General features: G+C 37.2%; 1 pseudogene; it reads left to right on the top strand.

Annotated features, from left to right (window-relative positions):
• The first annotated feature begins 4,732 nt into the window (after positions 1-4,732).
• The window catches only part of LOC126491520 (signal recognition particle subunit SRP72-like), an 8,591-nt pseudogene continuing 6,208 nt past the window's right edge, over positions 4,733-7,115 (top strand).

The raw sequence follows: 7,115 nt of genomic DNA, 5'->3' as shown, positions 1-7,115 counted from the left end.
CTTCAGCGCCATAGTTTTCTGCATGCACATTATGGAGAGCTTCAGAGCTCTTTATAGCACTTTGTCATTGTTAACTGATTCAATGACTTGAGATAAAATTCACTTTCAATAAAAGGTAAATTTTGTAGATCAAGTTGATAATTGATATATAATCACTAAAGAAAACCAATTAATTTAAAGTTCTAGATTTTACTTTTTTCTTTTAGAAGGCTATTGGTAGTGACTCTGATTGTCCTACTGTTTCCCTAGAATTGCCCAGCAGCCTACCCATGAGCTCAAAGGGCTTCAACAGTTAGGAAATCGCCTTTCTTACAATTCCCCACCACTGCTGTAAGAAAAAATTCCTAGCTTTTGTGTAGTCTCCTTTGGTTTTAGGCAAATTACTTATGATTGATCCTTTTGCCACTCTCCCAGCTTTCTGAGTGAAGTAATTAGAGGTCATTTACAATGAGAGAAAAGAAGAGAGATAGGACAAGCAGAGAAGAGAGGGGGTGGATAGAAGAAGGGAAGAGGAAGGAAGGAGAGGAAGGGAGGAAGGAAGTAGGATGGGGTGAAAAGTGATTACAGATGCACTGAGGGAAAGAAAGGAAAATAAAGGCACAGGCAAGCATCTAAACCGTCAAAATGTAGGCTACTACGGTGGGCTTACTGAAGGTCTCTAACAGCCTGAGCATGGCAAGCATGGTGCTGACAGGTTTTGGCCTTTTCTTCCTTTTTCCCTCCATTGTTGAAAACCATTAGATTATATTCCTAGAGCTAGCCCCCAAGGTCTTTTTCCTTATTTGGCCACTGATTCATTCTTGAGACAAAACACCAAGGTCCAACAATCAAAACTTATTATTTGACTAATACATCTTATCAGAATAAACTAGCTCACCTTAGCACAGACTCCTCCTTTTCTCCTTAAAAAAAGGTATGGTGATTTTTCAGAAAATTAGAAAACAACCTTCCTCGAGACCCAGTAATACCACTTTTGATATATATTCAAAGGATGCTCAATCATGCCACAAGGACATGTGCTCAACTATGTTTATAACAGCATTGTTTGTCATAGCCAGAACCTAAAAATAACCTAAATGCCCTTCAGTCAAAGAATGGACAAGGGAAATGTGATACAATGGTGTACTACACAGCAGAAAAAAATAATGACATCTGAATTTTGCAGGCAAATGGATGGAGCTAGAAAACATCATTTTTAATGAGATAACTCAGGCCCAGAAAGACAATTATCACATGTACTCACTCATAAGTGGTTTTTTAAACATAAAGAAAGAAAACCAGCTCACAAATCACAATCCCAGAGAGCCTAGACAACAATGAGGACCCTAAGAGAGACATATATAGATCTAATCTACATGGGAAGTAGAAAAAGACAAGATCTCCTGAGTAAATTGGGAACATGGGGACCTTGGGAGAGGGTTGAAGGAAAGGGGAGAGGAAGGTAGGGGAGCAGAGAAAAATGTAGGGCTCAATAAAAATAAAAAAAATGCTCTTGAAAAACACACACACACACAAACAAACAACCCACCTGCTTGCTGTTTACTTTTACCATACACCCTCCCCTCATGCTTGCCCCTCTTGGGTAATCTCTTTTGTACCGAGAATTTGGAGTCTGGGTGTGTCCTGTACTGACTAGGGGTGGGGTGCAACCTCCCTTACAAGCATAAGGTTGACGTTCAATGATTTGGAAAACTCTGATATGAGATCTTTTAGATCTTGTGAAAGTCCTCCTTTCCTTTCAAGGAAAATGCCTGTTCTTTTACACCCTGAAGTTGATCTCTGAAGCTCTGTTCCACGTACTTTTTCACAGGTTTGTTCCCAGAATTACTCATGTTTTCCCTTCCCAATGACACACCTAATGTTTTCTCTAGGCTTATCCAAAGTGATCTTAGGTTTTGTGTATATGTATGTGCATGTGTACATGAGTGAGTGTTTGTGTTCAGGTGTGTATATGTCTGTGTGTGGAAACAAGAAAATATTAGGAGTTGTTTCATGGATCTACCATGGGCTCTTATTAACCTGAGACTCTAGATTGATTAACCAGCAAGCTCAGAAATTTGCCCATCTCCAACTTTACAGTTGGAATTGGAAGTATTTTCCTTTATTCCTGGCTTTGTTAAATGCATTCTAGTATCAAACGTGGGTCTTTCCCTCATGCTTTTGTGGCAAGACATTTTCTCACTGATTAGTAAAATATTAAAATTAGAATAAACTTTTTGGGGCTTACAATTGTTTTAAGTTTTGCTTTCCACTGGAAATCAAACTGAAAGAGCAAAGTCCTGATCCATATGGGCTTCTGTCTTATCTCTCATATCCTGTCTTCCTACAACAAACCTGTACCATTGCAGGCACTAAAACAACTTCCCACAGGCAGCTGAGGCATCCGCCACAGGGCATTTGTACTGATTTTCTGTGTCGGATTCCTCCAGGTACTTTTAAATGCTACTCTTTTATGCAAATTTTCTGAAGATGGGTTGATTAAATTTAAATGTATATAGTTTAGAATTTAAGCAATGTTGTTAAGTTCCTCCTTGAAAAGTCTCCAAAAAATATTGCCCAAATATAATGGTAAAATGCTAAAATATGTGGCATCAAGTACTAAGCATTGTACATGCTGTTGATCTCTTTCCTAAATATTTTATGCTGTTATTTTTCATCATGAAACAGCATATTGCCAATTTCACCTATCTTCCCTTTGGCTTATTATATACTTTGTATTCTGTCTTCTGATAACCTCTAAAAAATATTCATTTCTCATTTTTCTAGGTGAATATTTCTGTCTCACCTACTGCCTTTTGATATTTTCCTGTAGCTACTCACCTGATTCACTCATCAAGAGGGAATCCTCCTTCTTCACTTAGGTCAGATATGCCTCAATGAAGGTTCTGGAGACTCCCAGTGAGAGGAACCCAGGGCCCCACTGAGAGACTTTCAGAATTTGTTGTACTTGTACCATTCTGCACAGCACTGCAACAAATGCCTAAATGCAGGTATATATCAGGATAGCCCATAAAGGCCTGTGTGCTCTGCTGTCTTCTTCCTTATTATTCCTGTAGCAAGCAAATCTCCGGGGATAGCTATGGGGAGTTGGTCACTTTCTGCTACTAAGCAGCTAATCCTGACTTTCCCTTTTTCACTGCCCTGAAACCTAATAAAAACAGAAAAATAGTGATAGTTACAGTGACTGTGTACTGACCACCTTCTAGTGACAGCAGTGCTTTGTATGTACTGTCTCATAAGTTCTCGTGGGACTATGACTCATAAGTCCTACATGGGGCTCCCTTACAATTTCTACTTTAGGAATAAGAAATACAGGCTTCTAGAACCTTGCATGTCCTCACAAGTAATGGAGAGGTTGAGACATGACTCAAGACTGCATGCATCTGTACCCTCTTTTTAACCATTCATTGTTTCAGTGTTATCTGTGAGTGAATAAAATGCTGGATTCTTTAAAAAAATATTTCATTGCATTACAGCATACAGAAATTTCATGGTAACATAGTTGAGGCCTAATTATTTTGGGTGTTGACCAAATTCATATTTCAATCCATGAATGCCGTGGGGGCTCCAGGGTACTTTGAGAAATGGATCATATGATCTAAAGGAATGATTTGTTAAGATTTCCCCATTGCAGAATGTTATTAGATTAATAGGTATGGTGTGAGAAAAAGTATCACTTAGCAACTGGAAGAAAGTTAATTTAATCAATTTATTCTCAGGCAGTTGGAAGCTGCAGCTAAAGAAGAAATGATTATGAGTCAGAGACATAAGATCATCTAAAACATGTTCAGAATCAAATCCTATTACATGATAAAGACATAGTAAGCAATATCAAATTATTAAGCTGAGGACATATTGTTCCTTCTTAATACTTCAGCAGATAATTTTAATGTACCATCACCATAATTAAAGTATCTTAGCCATTTGGCATATGTTCCCTTTCATATATTAACTTTTCTTTCATTTTATAAGTAGTATAATGCTGATTTGTTTATTTTATTAATCATCTTCCTTCCACTGTTTTACTAATGATTCAGGGGTAGAAAATGACAAAGATGGAAACAGAAGTAGAGAGAAATGAAGAGCAGAGAGTAAATTTTATAGGCAAAATTCAATGAAATGAGTCATGAATGTTAGTCAGTATTTCTTGACAACCACAATAAAAAGTAAAAAGAATTGATGATATTATTTTAAAGATAAACTTTATTTATTGAAATACATTTAAACTTCTATATGAAATCAATTAAAAACTTAATTATGAGAAATATTGCATGTTTCTTAAAAAGGTTTCATGATTCCATGTGTATTTTACTTTACCCTTATATCACAAAGAAATTCAAATGCAAATTCACGTCTTCCATCACCAATGTCAAATTATCATACCATCCTTAACCTCAATAGTTAGTGGCTACCATACTGCACTATCATAAAGTATTTGTGAAATGAATCATCTTGTTTGATAATGGAAACATTGGAGTGTTGTTATTAGCTTTGAAAGCATGTTACAACTCTTTGTCTTTTGTGATTTTTTTTACCTCAGCTCACTTGTTTTTAAGAATACAAAGAAAGAATAAGAAATTTAAGTAAACAAAAAAGAATAATGATTTTAATTATACAAAGAAAGAATAAAAAATTTAAGTAAACAAAAATGAATAACTTTCACAGAGGCCACCAATCACTATAAATGTGAATATTTTGTGCTAGCATTCAAGCAAGATGATCTAACTGTCCATTTCTGGCACAAAATCTAAATTCCAACAACGAAGAAGGAGAAAAACTGCCAATCATTCATGGTCAAATAGCTTGTCCTGTAGTTTCAGGGTCATACAGAAGAAGCTTGGCAACTTTACAAGATAATAAAACTAAAGCCAACAGAAGTGGCACTACTGGCTCTAATTGCAAATAGCATCATTATCATTAATAAGGACCAAAATGTCTTTAAATGAATAAATAAAAGTGAAATTAACCAATGCAGGATAAGACTTTAAACTTTCAAAGAAGAAATTGTAATTAAAACCACTTAAGAAAGCTTTGCTTGCTGTCTATACTAACCAGACAGAACAATGCCACAAAATATCCACCTGTTTGCAGTCCCCATGTCCTGAGCATCTCCTGCCTGTGTTAAAGCCAGCTTTTATGCTCATTTATAAAAATAATCAACATTCAAAAACAATAGATCTGCTTCAGGAATTTTCTGACCAACATCCAAAAAATACAGCTGAAATCAGGCATTCCATGCTGTAATTGAAATTTTGTCAAGATAATATTTCCAAAGTCTGTCTAATATTGAGAAGAACAGAGGAGTTAAATCATAAACCAGGCATAATATCTGTCTTAGTAATCATGTATAGCCTCAACATATTGGTAGTGTCATTCAGGTCTTAACACAAGCAATCCAGTGGTATCAAAGCTATCAACCTTAACCCACGCTAATTTGTCCTTGATAAGAGAAATTGAAATCTTTAAGCTCTAAGAAAGATGGAAGTAGGAGGTACTTACTGACCTAGAACAGCTATGAAGGCAAAATTCAAAAGGTATCTTTACCCTAACACCCACTAATTCCCGCTTACTTTCTTATGAACTCAGTGAAAACAAAGACCTTTAGTAAGCACTTTTCCTCAGCAGTCAGTATGTCTTTAAAAGTAGAACTTTAGGCTCTTAAAAATTCTCTTGATGCTACAGACATCTGAAAGAGGGGTGATAAAGAAGTTATTGGAGAAAATCAATCTAAGGAGCAAGGACAGGGATATTTGAAAGAAGAAAGGAAGAAGAAAATGAACAAGAGGAGGAAAGGAGTAGGAGAGGATGAGGGAGTAGGAGAAGGTGAAGGAAGAAGAGAAAGAAAAAAGATGATGAAGAAGAGGGGAATGAGGGAGGAGGAGGAGGAGAAGAAGAAGAAAAGAAGAAGAGGAAAAAGAGAGAGGAAGAAAAGGAGAAGAAGAAAAAGAGAAGAAGAAAGAAGAAAAGAAGAAGAAGAAGAAGAAGAAGAAGAAGAAGAAGAAGAAGAAGAAGAAGAAGAAGAAGAAGAAGAAGATGATGATGATGATGATGATGATGAAGGGAGGCAAGGCACCTCTGCAGAGGTTTCTGGGTTCCACACGACCCTCCCCTCCCCCCTAGTTTGCCCTTTGGTCTGCAGGATCCTTGGACCTCCAAGAGTCCTGTCCCTGTGCTGAGGCTGTTGAGTGGGTGCCATCCTGTAGCGGGGCAGAAGATTCAGGAAAGGATCACTGGGCCCCTTCAGCTCCTGCTTCAGAGGCTTCTTGGTTCCACAAGACCCTGCCTCCCTGAAGCCTGCCCTATTGTCTGTGAGGTTCTTGGCCCAGGATCATTGCCTACTCCTGCACTGAGGCTATCCACCCAGAGGGAAGTCATGTCCCTGTGCTGAGGACAACCATCCAGACTGATCCTTGGCCCAGGAACAGTTCCTGCTCCTTCACTGAGGAGATTGACCCAGAGTCAGTCAAAGTATAGATTGGACCAAGACACCAAGACTTTCCTGGCTGCATCTGAAGGAAGACATAGGCAGGCATCAATGCAAGAATTCCTCCAACAACCTGAAAGGCAACATGACAACACCAGATTCCAGGGATCAGGCAACAAGAAGACTTGAACACCTATTTCAGAAGAAGTAGAAGAAATCAATTTTAAACATAACATTATGAAAATAATAGAGGACCTTAAACAGGATGTGAAAAACTGCTGTAAAGAAATGGAGAAGACAAACAAAAAGGTAGAGGAAATGAATAAATCTCTCAAAGATACCCAAGAAAAACAAGATAAAGCAATCAAACAGGTAATGGAAACAGTTCAAGACTTGAAAAATGAAATGGAGGTGATGAAGAAAACAGAAACCAAAGGAAGGCTTGATATGGAAAATCTGGGCAAACAAACAGGAACTACAGAGATAAACATAATCAACAATATACAAGAGATAGAAGAAAGAATCTCAGAAACAGAAGATACTATAGAGGAAATAAACTCATTGATTAAAGAAAATAATGAATCCAACAATTTTTTAATTTATTTTATTCTTTTATTAATTAAAGATTTCTGTCTATCCCCACCGCCACCTCCCCTTTCCCACAAAACCAATAGGTGCAGTAGGATCAAAA

Source organism: Alexandromys fortis, unplaced genomic scaffold (assembly GCF_014885135.2).
Source record: "Alexandromys fortis isolate MF-2015 unplaced genomic scaffold, M_Fortis_MF-2015_v1.1 scaffold_244, whole genome shotgun sequence".
Classification (NCBI taxonomy): Eukaryota; Metazoa; Chordata; class Mammalia; order Rodentia; family Cricetidae; genus Alexandromys; species Alexandromys fortis.
This window is presented reverse-complemented; position numbering and strand designations above follow the sequence as displayed.